Source organism: Hemicordylus capensis, chromosome 4 (assembly GCF_027244095.1).
Source record: "Hemicordylus capensis ecotype Gifberg chromosome 4, rHemCap1.1.pri, whole genome shotgun sequence".
Lineage (NCBI taxonomy): Eukaryota > Metazoa > Chordata > Lepidosauria > Squamata > Cordylidae > Hemicordylus > Hemicordylus capensis.
Genome location: NC_069660.1, coordinates 153,280,589 through 153,299,033, shown reverse-complemented (window position 1 = coordinate 153,299,033; position 18,445 = coordinate 153,280,589). Strand labels below are relative to the sequence as shown.

At 44.5% G+C, this 18,445-nt stretch overlaps 1 long non-coding RNA gene across 2 annotated transcripts; it reads right to left on the bottom strand.

The window, feature by feature from the left end:
- Window positions 1-9,911: 9,911 nt before the first annotated feature.
- LOC128322627 (uncharacterized) lies at window positions 9,912-17,233 on the bottom strand. 2 transcript variants are annotated; one of them, XR_008305833.1, is made up of 2 exons: window positions 16,272-17,233; window positions 9,912-13,342 (listed from the first exon to the last, which is right to left on the bottom strand). It is a non-coding gene; the product is annotated as an uncharacterized LOC128322627 (long non-coding RNA). The 2 variants fall into 2 exon arrangements; XR_008305834.1 differs by lacking the exon at window positions 16,272-17,233 and adding an exon at window positions 14,385-15,890.
- Between the last annotated feature and the right edge of the window lie 1,212 nt (window positions 17,234-18,445).

The following is an 18,445-nucleotide window of genomic DNA, read 5'->3' as shown; positions in this document are numbered from 1 at the left end:
GCAGCAGTCTTGGCGAGAGGGGAGAGAGAGAGAGAGAACGCAGCGGTCTTGGCGAGAGGGGAGAGAGAGAGAATGAAGCAGTCTTGGCGAGGGAGAAAGAGAGAATGCAGTAGTCTTGGCGAGAGGGGAGAGAGAGAGAGAATGGAGCGGTCTTGGGGAGAGAGAGGGAGAGGGAGAGAATGGAGCAGTCTTGGCGAGGGAGAGAGAGAGAATGAAGCAGTCTTGGAGAGAGGGAGAGAGAGGGGGAGAATGGAGCGCTCTTGGGGAGAGAGAGGGAGAGAGATAGAGAGCAGCAATCTTGGCGAGGGAGAGAGAGAGAAAGCAGCAGTCTTGGCGAGAGGGGAGAGAGAGAGAGAGAATGGAGCAGTCTTGGTGAGAGGGAGAGAGAGAGAATGGAGCAGTCTTGGCGAGAGGGGAGAGAGAGAGAATGGAGCAGTCTTGGCGAGAGGGGAGGGAATGCAGCAGTCTTGGCATTAGGGGGAGAAAGAGAATGCAGGAGTCTTGTGTGTGTGAGAGAGAGAGAATGGAGCAGTCTTGTGCGAGAGAGAGAGAGAGAGAGAGAGAATGGAGCGATCTTGGCGAGAGAGAGAGAGAGAGAGAATGGAGCAGTCTTGGCGAGAGGGAGAGAGAGAATGGAGCAGTCTTGGCGAGAGGGGAGAGAGAGAATGGAGCAGTCTTGGCGAGAGGGGAGAGAGAGAATGCAGCAGTCTTGGCATGAGGGGGAGAGAGAGAATGCAGCAGTCTTGGCATGAGGGGGGGAGAGAGAGAATGGAGCAGTCTTGTGCGAGAGATAGAGAGAGAGAGAATGGAGCGATCTTGGCGAGAGAGAGAGAGAGAGAGGAGAAGTCTTGGAGAGAGAGCGAGAGAATGCAGCAGTCTTGGCGGGAGCGGGAGAGAGAGAATGGAGTGGTCTTGGAGAGAGAGAGAGAGAATGCAGCAATCTTGGCGAGAGGGGGAGAGAGAGAGAATGGGGCAGTCTTGTGTGTGTGTGTGTGAGAGAGAGAGAGAGAGAGAGAGAGAGAGAGAGAGAGAGAGAGAGAGAGAGAGAGAGAGAATGGAGCCATCTTGGGGAGAGGGAGAGGGAGAAATTGGAGCAGTCTTGGAGAGAGAGGGAGAGAGAATGGAGCAGTCTTGGCGACGGGGAGAGAGAGAGAATGGAGCAGTCTTGGCGACGGGGAGAGAGAGAGAATGCAGCAGTCTTGGCGACGGGGAGAGAGAGAGAATGGAGCAGTCTTGTGCAAGAGAGAGAGAATGGAGCGGTCTTGGAGAGAGGGAGAGAAAGAGAATAAAGCAGTCTTGGATGGAGAGAGAGAGAGAGAATGGAGCAGTCTTGGCGAGAGAGAGAGAATGGAGCAGTCTTGGCGAGAGAGAGAGAGAGAATGGATACTATAAATTCTTGGCTTCAAACACAGCTCCAGTTCCCCAAGAGCTCCCTTGCTCTCTCAGCCCTGTCTTGGAAATGCCAGGGAGGGAACTTGGAGCCTTCTAGGCTCCATCCCCCTAAAGGGAATATCTTTCAGTGCTCACACATCAAGTTTCCCATTCATATGCAACCAGGGCAGACCCTGCTTAGCTAAGGGGACAAGTCATGCTTGCTACTACAAGACTAGCTCTCCTCTCTTCCCTATAGCATAGTGGTTAGAATGTTTATCTCAGACCGAGAATACCCGAGTTCAAATCCCCATTCAACCACAAAACTCACTGGGTGACTGTGGGCCAGTCATGTATCTCTCAGCCTAACCTACCTCCCAGGGTGGTTGTGAAGTTAAACATAACCGTATTCCTTTGAGTTCCTCAGAGGAAAAAGCGGGATATAAATGTAAAATAAATAAATAACTAAGGCTCCCTTTGAACCTCTCAGATTGATTTCCCTAAAGTTTATTTTGTTGAAGGCTTTGTTTCTTGTTTCCATTAGCTCCATGTGTTGGATTTCAGAGCTGGGGGTGCTGTTTACACATATGAAACCGTGTCTGATTTTTCCCTATTAGAGAACCCATTCTACCATGATCCGCCTATGGACGGATCCTACCTTTGTGACTAAAGTTAACTAATTGTTTCACAGAACACAGAAGCTCATGCTGCCATCTTTTTGCCCTAACCCCAGTTCACCTAAGAAGGAGTGGCATACTCTGGACATGCACAGGGTAGTTAAGATTTACCTACGTTGTATGAATTGTTTTAGGACCAGATTTTCACTCTTTTCTCATTCCAGGACAGCTCCCCGGGGCACAAGGTCTAAGTCCACTCCCCCCGCACCCCCCACCGACCTTTTTAAATGCTTTTATTAGTATTATAGAAACAGGAAAGGTTACATCTCTGAGAGTCCAACAAAACCATACAAACAGATCTTATCCATCGACAACAACAAAAAAGATCCCCATACATAAGAAAGAAACAATAGTAGTAATTGTATGTGTGTGTGTGTGTGTGTGTGTGTGTGTGTGTGTGTGTGTGTGTGTATAGATAGATAGATAGAGAGAGAGAGAGAGAGAAATATTGTTAATATGTTATTAGGATAGCAGGCCTCGGAAAGTCTAAAACGGAATCTAACCTTCAGTAAAGGATCTTAAACCTCTCAAGGAAAACTCCCCCTGAACCGATTGATCGTCCAACAATTATGCAATTTAAAGAGGCGAGAACCCATTCTACCATGACAAAAAAAGATATAGATAATATAAGTAATTCAAGCACAGTGTTCTACAATAGGTATTCCCATCTACACCACTTGTTGGTCCATGTAAAAACAGATCAATAAAATCAATAAATGTAAATTTCCGCACTCCAATTTTGTCCTTCATCTGATTTGAAACCTATATAATTGAAAATGAAAAAAATTATTAAAAATTATTCAGAAGCTTTCAAAATCCTGAGTCTAACCTAACAAAAAAATGTCTTTGGAATGTTCTATAGTGTGGAATAGTAATTTTTTAAATTAAAGATTATAAAAAGTCATAAATATTCTAATCTCATCCATCCCAGCTTCCTGAGTAACAAATAAAAAATTCCATGCAGAATACTAAATGATATAAGTAATGAGTACAAATTCCATTAATAATGCTGTTTATTAAGCTGATGGGTGAATAAAACCCAAGACAGACAAGAAAAATCCAAAAATCTAGAAAAACCAGGAATATTCAGTGTCTTTAAGATCCTTATTCTAATAAGGGGATTTGGAGCTGGGTGTTACCAGTACGCTGATGACACCCAGATCTAGTCTCCATGTGAACTTATTCAGCAGCTTGCATATCCTCCCTAAATGCCTGCCTGGAAGCAGTAATGGGCTGGATGAGAGAGAATAAACTGAAGCTGAATCCAGATAAGACGGAGGTACTTATTGTGCAGGGTCAGAAATCTAGAGACGATTTTGATCTACCTGTTCTAGATAAGGTCACACTTCCCCAAAAGGAACAGGTTCACAGTCTGGGAGTACTTCTGGATTAATACCTCTCCCTGGTTTCTCAGGTTGAGGCGGTGGCCAGGGGTGCTTTCTATCAGCTCTGGCTAATATGCCAGCTGCGCCCGTTTCTCGAGATCAGTGACCTCAAAACAGTGGTACATCTGTTGGTAACCTCCAACTTGACTTCTGTAATGCGCTCTACATGGGGCTGCCTTTGTATGTAGTCCGGAAACTTCAGCTGGTTCAGAATGCAGCAGCCAGGTTGGTCTCTGGGTCATCTCGGAGAGACCACATTACTCCTTTACTGATGGAGCTACACTGGCTGCCAATGGGTTACTGGACAAAATACAAAGTGCTAGTTATAACTTATAAAGCCCTAAATGGCTTAGGCCTTGGGTATTTAAGAGAGCGTCTTCTTCACTATGAGCCCCACCACCCATTGATGTCATCTGAGGAGGTTAACAAGAGAAAAAAGTGAGTCCTGTATATTTATATTAAGAAGAGCTTTCATGAATAATAAAATGTAAGTGTACGTATGCTCAAACAATATTCTTATAAGAAATATAAAGAATATCAAATACTGGATAGCTATAAAACCTTATCAGCACTGTTTACCTTATGTACTAAAAACCTCATAAATCGAATCCCGACATTGGGAACAAATGGAGACCTTGTCGAATGTTGTAGTTTATAAAAGGCTCCCAAACAGACATAAATGACTCAGAACACGAACCCTCCTTATAAGATGAGACTTGTGAAATTGAAGCATAATCCCATAATTTCAAAAACCAATCATTTAAAGAAGGAATCTCAGACATACACCAATTTCTTGTTCATGATGTTTAAGGTTAGAGTTCAGTGGCACCAGAGCGATTCTCTAAGACTTCACATTGGGGATTAGGGGGTAGCTCCTCCCAGCTCACCAGAAAAAGTTGTTTCCTCATTGGCCCTGTCTTGGAGCAGGTGGGAGGAACAACCCAGCATCCCTGGATACACTCCCTACCACTGAGAATGATCTTTCAGGTGAGTGCCAACAATGCATTGAACCTTGACTTTGATCAGAAATGTTGTGTCGACCATGACTATACCATCTGTTTCAGTACGACAAAGTGAATTTCTTTCGTGTCAGTATTAAACTTTCAACTACTATTCAACTTTACATATCAGTTGGAAGGAACAACAACAGCTGCTTTCTGCTTTGCACCTGGAGACCATGTTCCAGATATCTAAGATACCATTCATGTCTCCTTGCAAAACTTCACCATCTAGAACCACTTCGGTGATGACACAACAAGCATTGGAAGAAGAGAAACATCCTCCTATTGAGTCTAGAGGTGAACATTGCTACCAACTATTTCCTCAGTATGATCATTGCTGGTACTGTATTGCAGGAGCATGGGACCACATGAGGGCAGTCAAAAGCCATATAGTGTTGGACTGTGGTTTCTTCCACCTGGAGTGTGAATCCAGATTTCCACAACCATACTCTCTAGTGCCTACGATGGGAGATTTCATGCACCATTATTAGGAAGTTTACTCTCCACATTTTCGCCACTATCGCCCATCATCATGTAGAGAAATGTCTCCTGTGCATGAGGGCTAACAGCCTGGAGAAGCAGCTAGACAGAGACATATCAGCCACAGTTTCTGAACCCGCCAGTCCCTCAGCAAACTGAGCAAGTAAGGGAAAACATTATGCATCTTCCACATAGCTACTCTGTGGCAACCAACTACCACAGCAATCCCAATAACTCCTATCAAAGAATCATCTGTAGCACAACTTACCTCAGATTCATTTAGTTGGACTCTTTGTACCCCTTCTTCAAGTTTGATGTTAATATAACTTCATATTTGTACCTATTGAACCAATTTACCCATTACTTATAAAGATTTTAATTTCTTCCAAAGCAATGCATCTGCCTTATATATTGTACTACAAAATCATACAGGTATCATCTCACACTGCACGGGAGGTAGCAATGGTAAGCCCCTCCTGTATTCTAGCAAGACAACCACAGGGCTCTGTGGTCGCCAGGAGTCGACACTGACTTGACAGCACACTTTACCTTTACCTCCTAGCCCAAACTGATTCTTTGCCTTCTGTGCAGAACATCTCATTATATTTAAGGAAGCCAAAGCTGAAATTCCAGGATTAAACTTACATCTATCCCAAAGAACTGTGGCAAACTGCTGTGGTCTTAATCTATGTTAGATGGTCAAAATAGTGCCACTTTAGGACCAGAGTTAAGGATACTTCATTTTGGCTCAAACTCCACAAAACTGGGACGCTGGAACCCAAGCCTAATGCCTAGACATGCCATGTGATCTACAATGAAGTTTTGCAGTGTCACAAATTGTGCTTGCTTCCAGTTTGCCCTTCACATGCACCCACATTTTTCCTTGGTCTTTGACGCCCAAATCAAGATGAGGATAGTGGAGTGCCTGGCACCAGCCAAGTCACCCATGATGTGAGTTTGGTACACTGAAGACAAGTTGTAAGAGAATTATTCTTCAGTCTATAAATGCTTGCCTCTCAAATGTCTTCATACAGCAGTTATTTATATAGCCATAGGTAGCTCCTTGGAGGCATGGTAACAAAGAAAGCAGATCTCCAAAATACGCAGAGCATACTTGGTGGTAGGGTGGGGCGGGGGAATAAATTGAGACCTCTTAAAAAAAAAAGCTGCATTAGTGGCTGATAAATTCTATTGAATGTTATAACAAAGTTTATGAACAACATCTTTTGTCAGTTAAGTTGTTAGATTATGTTTATTAAATATTGGTGGAATAAGGCACATTCATCGCAAGATACTGGGTGTTTGTTTTATATGTTGTGAATGTATTAACGTGTGTGTGTGTGTGTGTGTGTGTGTGTGTGTGTGTGTGTGAGTGTGTGTGAGAGAGAGAGAATTGTTTTAAAGACTATATAAAATTGTACATGGATATGAATTTGCAGACTCAGACACAGGGGCATATCTAGTAGAGAGGGGGCCTGTGTTCGTCCATCTCCCTGGCGGCCCCTCAGAGTGAGGGAGAAAATGAATAAAATTGGGAGGGGTGGAGTTGAGGGCCCCTCAGGAGCCGGGGGGGGGGCTGGGTTCTTTGAACCCCTCTGCTCAATTATCGCGACACCTCTGCACAGACAGTTCACATTCCCCCAGAAAGAAGGGCTTTTCCTTCAGCTTGAGGACTTTCCTGTGGTTTTCCCTAAGGTCTTACCTACCTAGCATATGTTGAATTACAGAGGCTTTTTTCCTTGGAAACAGGAGTTATTATGAGCTCTCTGAGGAGGGAGGAGGCTGTTGTCTTCAAAATGAGGACTTTCCCACTCTTTCCCCCCTAAGGATCTGCCTAGACCATTAATTCCTGATCTGCTGCATGTTTCTGCCCTGCCCCCAGGGAGTCAGAAGAATGCAAAGTTGTTGGCAAGTGACCTGAGCATTTAAAAAGTTTCCCCACGCCTCTTTCTTGAATACAGGAGCAGGTTGTGTCTGTTCATAAAGCAGGCTCTTCTTTCAAGCCAGATGCATTTATAAATGCATCCCTGGATGCATGTATAAAGTAAAAAAAGAGCAGTTGTCTTTCCTCTAGAATCTAGAGTCTAGATGGCTACAGTTTGTTTTAAAAACAGAACGGAACATAAAATTTGCCTCCGGAATTCATGGAAGCTCTAAAGTGTCACTATAGATGCACTTGCCAGAAACTGGCATATATGTTTCCTGAGGCTGAGAATGTGGCTGAAGATGAGCTAGTGTCATGAAGGCAGCTGCAGTCACTCCTCTGTTGGCCAGGGTTCCAGTCCACTGGCCGAAGGGACTCTCTGGAATAAGCCCTGTGTGGTATATCATGAGGAGGGGGACACAGTGCACGGACTTCAGCCAGGGGGCGGAGCCTAGGACCAGCACTGCAGCAGGCAGGGGCCTCCGTCTTCAGTTGTTACTGCATGTTAAGCAAAAAGGGCACAGTCCTCTAACCTAAGACTGTCTCGATGAAGCATGCAGGAGAAGGCAGTCCTCTGTAAGATAGATCAGTTCGTGAGGGCTGCTGTCTTTATGGCAGGTATACATTTAGGCCCTATGCATTCTTCTGTCTGCATCATGGGAGCAGACAGCACCTGTTCTCTGTTTCCATGCAGAGTGAGGGCTGAGATGGGAGCCTGAGAATTACAGCACTTTCTAAAATCTGACCTGCCATTCCTGGCAGCAACAATCATAGACGAAACTAGGGTGGAGCAGCCAGGGCACGTGCCCTAGGCGCCACTGGGGGCATGCCAGTGCCATGTTGCCCCCCCCTCCCCAATTCATGGATTTAAAAAAAAAAAATTATTTACCTGTAGGCCCCTGAGGCACCTTCCTAAAGGCCGTGGGAGGGAGGAGTCTGCAAAGGTTCCCCTCCCCTGCCAGCCTCTCAGATCACCACTGCAGCCCATCCTGGGCTGATTTTCAGGCCTGTTCGGGCCTAGAAAGATCAGTGCAACGGCCATTTTAGAGGTCCCGCACATGCTCAATAGGCCACTGCGAGGCCTGGCAAGGCATAGGACCTCACAGAGACTATTTGAGCACGTGCGGCAGCCATTTTTTTTAAATAAAAAAAGGCTGCCGGAAATAAAAAATGGCCGCCACACATGCTCAAATGGCCTCTGCAAGACCCAAGTCTAGATTTTTCCCTGATCTAGGGAGTCAGAAGAATGCAAAGTTGTTGGCAAGTGACCTGAGCATTTAAAAAACAGATATAAATGGCACAAAAAAGTAAGTGGACAAAATATCCTTTAAAAGGACAATGTCGGTTTAATACCTTGTAAGCTGGCAAAACTGAAGGGTGCGGGGGGGGGGGAGAGGCAAGGAATAAAATGGAAATGTTCACTCTCATGCTGTTTAATTCTCTATACAGAGCTCTATCTGCATATTTGCCAAGCAATCTGATGATAAGGTTTGTGAGATTTCAAACTTGGAAAGTGTCTGCCTTTAACTTGTGTGGTGCTTTAAAAAAAAAAACTGTTGTAAGAATTCACACCCAGAAATGTTGCATTTGCAATGTATTGCCATCCCTGTGCTTTCAGCTGTGAGCAATGTCTCAGCTGTGCTAAAGACCCCCTGTGGAAGGGTCCAAAGATAACAAGGATCCAGTCTGCTGCAGACATCAGTTTCTTCTTAAAGGTTATTTAGTATTAATTATAGTTCTTCATTGCACTTGATAGACTCCAGCACGTGTAGGACAAGGGTTGTGGAATTACATAGGAACTGATGTAAAAACCCAAAGCAAGCATGACTCGTTTACTGCAGTGCTTTGAAATAATCATGCCTTCCACCTCAAATTTAACAAAACGTTATAGAATAATTTGTTTTTGTTTTACTGGCAGACACTTTCTGCTTTGAAATGCCTTATGAAAAGAAGCAAATCAGCAAATAAAAAGGCAATAATGAGAGGCTGATAATGAAATGTTTAATCCAGACCTACAAATAAGTATATAAAAATATATAAAAGTATGTATTAAAGTGTAACTCAAAAGTTTGGTTCACATCCCTAATGGAATATGAAGCTAACTGGAGGCCAGAGGTAAGAGCAAGAGGCCCCCTCCCAAGAATGTGGGTTGAGGGGCCCACCGAGGCAACAGGTACCAGGAGTGGTCAAGCACAGGCCATTAGTTGAATTCCTTTGCCAGCTGAAAGAGGGTCTGGCTGGTATGAAAAGATACCATAGGGATTAAAATTGTCAGAAGCCAGGTAGTAAATCATCTTCTCAGGCTCTAGATGACACCTCTGGAATATGTAAGTTTGATAACTAATGACGTGTATTAATCGCTTTATTGATATGCTTGTATGATTGAAACCTATAAAAACTTACCTGCTGTATAACTCGGCGCGCAGTATCATCCAGATGCGCTCTGATGATACTCGTGCCTTTCATGACATGAAATAAAGCGCTTTCTTTGAGCACGTACCCTTGTTGTTTGACTTCATTCGGTTAAGACAACAAGTATATTGGCGAGAATTGAGTCTAATCCTCTTTGGTTCTGGCAAGACGCCCCATTCTCTATCCAAGTGATAGACGGATGAAAGCAAAGTGGCTGAATCAAACAGGAAGGCTGGATTCTAGAGGGATCTTTTCCCCGCAACAGGCTTTGCCTACTGAATTTCTACCTGTTGCTTAGGTTTAAAAAGTACAGCAGCATAATGTACAGGCTCCCTTTGGAATGTATGTTATAAGAACACTTGATCAAGCACTCCGTTTCTACCATCTCTTAACAATAGTTAGAGGCTTTTCTCAGACAAAACAAAGACACTCAAAGCCACAGATGGTAGTTACTACTTATATAGTCCATCTTACCGAGTATATATGAGTGCATAGCAAAGGATTTGATCTAAGAATGCCATGTATAAGCACTACAGTTCTGTACATAATTATTAAAATGGGGGGAAATGTAGGGCTGCTAACTAGATTTTTAAATTGATCAATCATTGGGTGGATGGGGCTCGTTCCTGGGTCCACTTAACCAATCAGACAGACACAAGGATTGGGAATTATTAATTGAGGCTTTATTGCTCTGCAGTCAGCAATAGGTAATCAGTAGGCTCATGCTCTCAAACCAATTAAGGTTTGGTTACAGGTGCACCTTACATTTATACAAACAATCAAGATGGTGCTAACACGCTTGACACAGTATATGTGGCAATAAATTGGTGGTCTAAGTAGTACGCATGTGAATGATTCATTGTTCATCTGGTGATTATTCCTTATTCGGTTAGATCCTGTTTTCTAGCAATGTGAAGCTTAGCTGTGTACAATTTTGCTGGAGAGAGATAATGATGTTAATCATGAGAGGCAGTGATGTCCCTGATTTTGGGGGCCAGGTTACTTAAGTTAGAATAAGGTCTTCTGGGCAAAATGGAGTTTCTTTGGTTTTTTAAACAGATCAATTCCCCCCTGAAATTGGACTATCCTGAATCTTCAGGATGTCTTAAGGCTTGTAAAGGTACAGCTGTATAATTAGGTCTTACATTATGGCGAGGTTTAAAGGTTCTCATAAACATTTGGATTAAAGCTGGAATGCATTGTAAGCAGCAACATGTGACTATCAATAAAAAGAAAATACATGCTATAACTAGAATTATCTTCTTTGCCTTGGAAATATAGTTCTGTGTTTCATGTGGCTAAAGGATTTGTGACATGTGATTTTGGGATGCCTAAGCATAGATTTTACAGAAATGGTAGGTGCTAAATGGGCTGTACACATGGTAATAAAACTAGAAACATTGCATACAAGATCCTAGAGCTACAAGCATAATTAGTATAATTCCATAAATTAAGACACATATCCTTAATCACCCATATCCGGCCTGATTTGATATAGATAAAAGGTTTTATACATAGCAGCAAGGTGTACATATAAAGATCATACAACTTATAGCAAGCAACATTGTCTTAACCCAACTCCATCCCAAATAAAGTATCAATAACAGCCTTGCATTGTGGAACCAGGTGCTTCTGGTGATTAATGGATTATCAGCTCATGGAAAGCAATGGTAATGAGAAGTCATGTACAGTCACATTAGTTAAAGGATACAGGTGTCTTAGAAAACTGGCAGGTAAAGCTTGGGCTAGCTTAATGTCTTTAGAGTGCAAAAAGGAACCAGTAAGTTAGGGAAAGGTGCAGACTTGCAGGTAGATGCTCTGGGTGAAACTATGAGATGATTGGCACAAGGTGTCAGGGAAGCAAATAAGGAAATGACCAGAAAGCAAGCATGTGAGGTTCATGTCCTTACAGCACAGGGGATAGCAGGGTTTCCAACATAATTATAGCTCATAGTCACTACAAGAAAGTGATGTAAGTCATCAACTCCCACCCCCCCTTAGTGTCCTCTAGAGTCTGCCATGGCCAAAAGGAGGCCATGGAGAGCCCTAGAATTCCAAAAACTAAGAGTCCTTGGTTTTTGGTTTTTTAAAAAGCCATTTTAGTCCTTCAATTGGTTCTGCCTTCCAAATGCTCTTGTCCAACATTGCAGGATTCTGGCTATCCTAAATGTTCTCTGATCAGTGTTGTTTTGGCCTGTTTGACTAGTGTCCATAGACAAGCTTGAACGTTCATGTGTTTGGGAGCCTTGACTGCCCCCCGCCCCCCCGGTGGACAATTTGATATAATGTCTTTGGCAGAATTTGAAATAGTGTCTTTGGCAGGGTATCTTACCCGGGTAGGATGGTTCCAGGGCTTTACAGGAGTGACTAAAGGCTTGGGGAGATGCTGTTGCACATATGACTCCAGAGAAAAGTAAACAAATTGGCTTGCCTGTTTGCTGTCAGGCACTCTTCAGGCATTCGTTGTCTATTCCTCTGCTACAGCACTCAGGAGCAGGAAGATGGACTTTGCATTAGGCCCTCTTCCTTGAACACAGGACAGGGCAGCAGATGGACATTCTGTCACCATTGGGTTGGACTGGAAACGCAGATAGGGACTCCCCTCGGGTAGCTGCTGCTGCTGATGGTTAGTGCTCCTGGGTCAGGGTTGGATCCAGGTACTCCTTCAATCTGGGGAGGACCAATCCTTCTCGGAAAGACAATTCAAGGCACCGTTGGTTGCAAACCTGTTTACTTGAGAGAAAGACAGGCAAGTGAGTTACCAATTCCCTCCCCCCATGTAGGGACAGCGTCCTGAGACTAAGTCCCTGGGTGCCAACCATCAGCACAAAAGGAAAAGTCAAGTTTTCAAGGCAAATAATACAATGGATGGATAAGACCTGAGGCTATTTTCAATTTGGTCTTTTGGCATTTTTTCCAATTTATGTTTTTGTTTCGCTTCTTGCCCTGGGCCCCTCTCCCCGCCGAAGTCCAGAACAGGGGATAATGTCTGCATTTAGGGCTTGGTGGCTTGTGTTGTAGGCTGGTCTCTGATCACGAGGACAAAACGGCAATCCTGGGCAAAAGGCAAAGCAACAAAGTCAAAAGGAAAAAGGGCATCCACATTTTCACCCCCCTCATGATTTGGGGGTTTTGAGGAAGCATTAAAGCCTGACAGGGCTGCCTGACAGGTCAAACATAGTCTTATCACTCGAGAGGCTGCAACATAGAACTCCAGCGCTTGAATTTCACCAAGGCCCTTTGGGTGTAACTGCTGACAAAGTTCTGTTTCCATGTGGCATCTCACAGTCTCTTCTGTATCCTGTTCTTCCTCCTTACAACAACCCTGTGAAGCAGGACAGACCATTTGAGTGGCTGGCCCTGTGTCACCCAGCAAGTGTCATGGCTGAATGAGGGTTTGGACTCGGGTTTCCCCGGTCCTAGTCCAGCACTCTAACCACTGCACCACACTGGCTGACAATCATATTTACAGGCCTTTGTCAGGGCATTCAATCTCCATCCAGTATACCTGACTTTATTCTCCATAAAGGGGTGATTCGTCAGTAACATCTGGCTTTGGGATCTTCATCTAGGTCATGTGTAGATAGTTGTGGTGTTCCAGCTCTCCATCTTTAGCCTCATAACTAGCAAGTGACCAATGAGTAAGGGTTTGACATCCTTGTAGGGTAACAATATCCTCATGAGAAGCCTATATAAGAAAGAAAAAGTCCCTGCCCCCAGGCAAAAATACTATACCTTGTTGAAATAGGATTGAGACTTCTGGGCAAGGCCTAATGTCTCATGAAGCAAATCAAAGTGTCCCTTTTTACAGGCCTCTTTAGCAAAAGGTGTTATCAGAAAAATGGTCCATAATCTTGCAGAGGGGTGAAACCTGTGATAATCAAGTCAAGTCTCTCATCAGGAGCTGTGAAAACAGGGTATGGGTTTCACAGTAACATACAAAGCTTGATCCTTTTAAACTGGGAAGTCTTCCAGGTGAAATGCAAACCGGTACTTTGGAACTCCCTTCCACTTGCAGGAGTGGCAAAACAAAATTCTTTTCATCAAATCTCAAATCTGGGATCTCATCATTCAGCTACTGGGATTCAGCTACTGTGAAGGCAAAACAGGGCTAGCAGATGAGACAAATTTAAAATTTAAGCTTTAGACCATTTGATTATTAGCTCTCAGTTTACATCAAAAAGTTAGCAGAAATATTGCATAGAATTTGCAAAAACAAAAAACAAATAGACTAATTTATCTTCAAATCCTATTTTTAATTCTCACCCACAATTAACTGGCTGGAACACAAACTGCTTTACAGAGAACCTCCTTCCTCCTCCCATCCGGAAATGGGCGGAGTTATCATTGTTCACCAGAGGTCAGTTAACAGTTGTGAGAAAAAAGTAAAAGGGAAAACGTCCGGTTAGAGAAAAGAGCAAAGTTTTGAGCTAACAGAAAATAGGTAAGAGAGACCATGTCAAGGAAATCAGTAAGCATAACATATAAAGTCCTATGACATTCAGTAGTGGCAGAAATAACACAATCAACTTATGCCTAATGCACTTAGCCAGCCATAAGCAGCACCTCCCTTTTGTGGGGTGGGGGGAGACTCACAAAGAAGGAAAACGTCAGCACCCCAGGTGGCCAGCTGGGACTGCTGAAAGTTCCCCCTGTTGCTCAGGCCACGACCAATTTTATGTTCAATTAATATAATAACTGCAAATTTTGGAATCCAATGTCAGAGCAAGTTTGTTCTGGAACAGTTTACAGGAAAAGACATGTCACTAGAATACATTCACAAATACAACAGAAACCTCATCTTCTCAGGGATGAGTTATAAGATTGATGGGGGTTTTGGCTTTTCCCCAGATCATTGCAGTTTAACAAAATGAGGATTCCTGCACAGAACCAGAGCATTGGGCTCCCGCTCAGAAACATGCACACACACACACACACACAGGCTTGTCTTGTGTATTTCACAGAGCAAGGGACTAAACAGGGAATTTCACATGGGTCACATAGGATTTTATAACATTTTAAATATGTTTAGGGCAAACAATCATTTACCCATAAAACTCAGTTAAGAAAGGAGCTCAAACAAAACAAACTGTTATTACAGTCATCCACAAAACAATCTGTGATTCCATATTACCTTTCCACATCACAGCTTACAGGTGCTTTTCAACTTTTTAACAACTTCCAACTAAAATCCTTAAGACATTCCTTCCCTTCTGTCCACATCTCCTTCCAGTCTTTTCTCTACAATTCCCTGCACAGAACTACATCACACGCATTCCTTCAAACTCCATTTTCTTTCCTCTTTTCCAACTGCAAGCAGTTGAAGGAAGAAAGAAGAAGAAAAAGAAAAGAAAAGCAGCCGTTTGTTCGGAGAAACTTTTTGCAGCAAGAACAGTGTTCTCTTTGGGCTTGGGACAGAGCGGCAGCAGGAAATTAGACTGTTTGCAACACAAGGGGTGGAGGAGGCCGATGCGCCTCCCCCCTTTTTCTCAGCTGAAGCAGCTGTTTGAGCTTGGAAACAGAACACAGACAGCATGGTTTTAGCAAAAGGCAATCATCCTTTCCTCTTTAATACTTTCCTCAGACCCCTCCCTCTCTTCACAGACTAAGAGAGTTTCCTTGTTCTCCATAGCAGTGTTTCTCAACCACCGGTCCCTGGACCGCTGCCGGTCCCCGAAGGGTTGAGTGCCGGTCCCTGACTGGGAGTCAAACCCCCCCCCCCCAACTGAAATCAAGGCACTCACTTCCTCAATTTTGCACATGGCACGGAAGAGGAAGAGTATCACGGAGGCGTGGGACCCTTCTTGTGCCTTGCCTCCATGTGCTGCTGAGATCTTCCTACAGCTATCTTATTCCCTATCTTTACAGGTTCAAGCTGTATGCGGTGCGGGGGCATGGAGGAAAAAGTATGGCAGTGGGCGCCACTTGAAGGGCTGCTGGTTCTTGCATGCTCATTGTTTGCAGCCAAAGGTTGGTTGATTGAAACCCAGCTGCCTGTTATGGTCGAGGCGCCTTGAGAGGGAACGCTGTTTCCCTCTTGCATCAGTGGGGCTTGCTTGTATGTTGTTTTCATTGGCCCCATGTAGCTTTTGAATTTTTCTAATGGCCCAACATCCCCTCTCCATTGAGTAATCACAAGCACCTCCACTCCAGACATACTGGAGACAAATTTGTTCACCCAGGCTTTTAGATTCAGGGGTTCTCAACCTTGGGTACCCAGACATTGGTGGACTTCTACTCCCATAATCCCCAGCCATAATGGCCAAATGCCATTGTTGTTGGGGGTTATAGGAGTTTAACTGAGGGACCCAAGGTTAAGAACCCCTAATATTCCATGTTTGCAAAAGATTCCAAATTTAATTATTTTAATGCTTATATTATTTTCATTCTAAACTGCCCAGAGATGCAAGTTTTGGGCAGTATAGAAGTCTGGTAGATAGATAGATAGATAGACTTGAAACCCCTTTACTAACTGCTGGTCCGGGAAACTGCGCATGAAGAATGTAGCGGTCCTTGACACTCTGCACGAAGAATTTAGCGGTCCTTGACTCCAAAAAGTTTGAGAAACACTGCTCCATAGCATGCTGGAAAGGAGAAGCTGCTTGGAGCATGATGGTAATACATATGGAGGGGGTTTCATTGGTGGGCCTCCACATACGGTATTGGTGTTCTTAACATTTCCCGCTATGTGTATAAAATAAAAGCAGTTGCAAAAGGGTGTTATTTTCAGGGCCTGGAGGCCTCTGACTCGAGTTCATAATATGGCCATGATTCTGTACAGAAGTGCTTTACTCTAAAGGTGAGTAGAAATTCCTATAGGATTTCCCACTTGTTCTAATCTATTCCCCGTTTTCCCCGCGCTAACACTCTAGTATAATCGATCTTCTGTTCTACAGAGTCTGCACAATACCCCCGAGAACCTAGTGGCCTTTATTGGCAGTAAGGTCTCAAATATTGTAGGATCCTACTTTCATTGCTGCGTAGACCATTTCCCCCGCCCCTGCTCGGACTGGGTACTTACCAAGAGACGCCTTTCTGGAATTCACTCTCCCTCCCCCCTGCATCCCACTGTTCTCAGATGCAGCGTGTTGTGGTGAACAGCGCGTCCTGGTTTCCTGAGATCCCTTTCCGCTCAAGAGGCAGAGTACTGGCTGGGGTATCGGGTTCCATGATGGGTCGGACAACCACCCAGGAGTCTACATCCGAGCCACAGCACCAAATTGATGTGGATGGGGCTCATTCCTGGGTCCGCTTAACCAATCAGTCTGACACAAGGATTGAGGCTTTATTGCTCTGCAGTCAGCAATAGGTAATGAGTAGGCTCATGCTCTCAAACCAATTACAGTTTGGTTACAGGCTCACCTAACATATATATAAATATTCTAAATGGTGCTGACACCCTAGACACAGTATACGTGGCAATAAAATGGTGGTCTAAGTATCTAGTACGCATGCGAATGATTCATTGTTCATCTGGTGATTATTCCTTATTTGGTTAGATCCTGTTTTCTAGCAGTGAGAAGCTTAGCTGTGTTAGCAAGTTTCATAGATACAATTTAGCTGGAGAGAAATAATGATATTAATCATGAGAGGCAGTGATGTCCCTGAGTTTGGGCCAGGTTACTTTAAGTTAGAATGAGGTCTTCTGGGCAAAAATGGAGTTTCTTTGGTTTTCTAAACACATCAATTAGCATTTTAACTAATGCATCACTAAACTGATTTTAAATAAAGTTACAATTCTCCATAATGCCAACTTAGGTACTAGCATAAAGAGTCCCTTTTACTCACCAACCCACTGATAAAAATTTGCCATCACTAGTTAAAATTAGCTCTCATAATTAATCTACTTAAACCAATTGAAGCCCTAATAATACTTGGAAGATGAGGGTGATTCTCACAATCACAAGGATTCAGATTAAAGAATTAATAATTCTTTACAATATTGTTGTAAAGTTAAGAATTTTTTATTACCTCATCAGTTTATTCCAGACATTCATTGAAATGACAAGACGAGAGGACTGTGGCAAAGCAATGCAGGGCCAGGTCAATCTCGGCCTTTTTTCGGGGCCCACCTCCCACAACCTGATAGCAGCAACAATGGCCATTGAAGGTCTGCCCATTTTCCCTCCTGCGGCGCCACCAGCAGCGCTATCGGCCGCTGATCAGCTACCCGAAGTGTCTTCCCTTCCAGCGACGGCCGCTTTTCAGCCTCCCTTGCCATATGCTGCCGAGTCCACCATGCGTCTCCCGCCCTCGGGCTGTGAGACGCGGTCTTCAGCGGCCCACCGTTCTGCCAGTGCCTCATCTGCAGCCTCCCTGGAACCTTCGGAAGGTGAGAGGCGATTTTCGAGGCTATCACAGCAAATCCTCCACCAAGGTCAGAAGAAATCAGGCGGATAGGTCTTCGAGGCAGCACAGTGAGTCCTCCAAAATGGCCACCCCTTCGACTTAAAAAATTGCATGCTCTTCTAGGAAGGGCGCCAATCCAGCATGAGTGAGAGTGGGAACTAAAGTGCAGGCCTCCTCCTCCTCCTCCCCCCCCCCCAAAGTCAATGGCTCCCTCCTTTGGATCCATTTTTTTTACCCTATCTTTATCCAACCCACTCCTCCGTCTCCCTCCCCCTGCCCCAGTGCATGGACTACGGAGGCAGTTTAGAACATATTAATCTGCAGAGCAGGGAGCAGTTCAGTGACACTCTTCCCAGGCCACATAAGGTCTCTCACAGCCCCCCCACCCCGCTGCCCGGGACAGCATCGGAAACAGCGCTGGCAACAACTGATATAAAGCCGCCCACGCCATCTGCTTCTACAGCATCTGTGATGTCTGCCATAGAGCTGCCCGCGCAGTACGCTACCATGTCCCTGTCCAGTCTCCCAACTTAGGGCTGCGAGGCTCGGCGCACGGCAGCCCATCACATTGTCAAGCCGTCAACGGAGTCCCACTGGTGTTCGCCATCACAGGCAGGGAGCACTTTATCTGCGATGTTGGCAAATTCAAAGCTCCCTTACCTGATCCGCCATCTTCAAGGAAAACCAGGGCCTTGGGAGGGAAAGAAACCCCAGGCCCAGCTAAGATGGCAGTCGCCGCTTCTGAGGCCACCTAATGGCACAGTGGGGAATCAACCTGCCTAGAGAGCAGGAGGCTGTTGGTTTTTAATCCCTGCTGGTGTGTTTTCCCAGAAAATGGGAAACTCC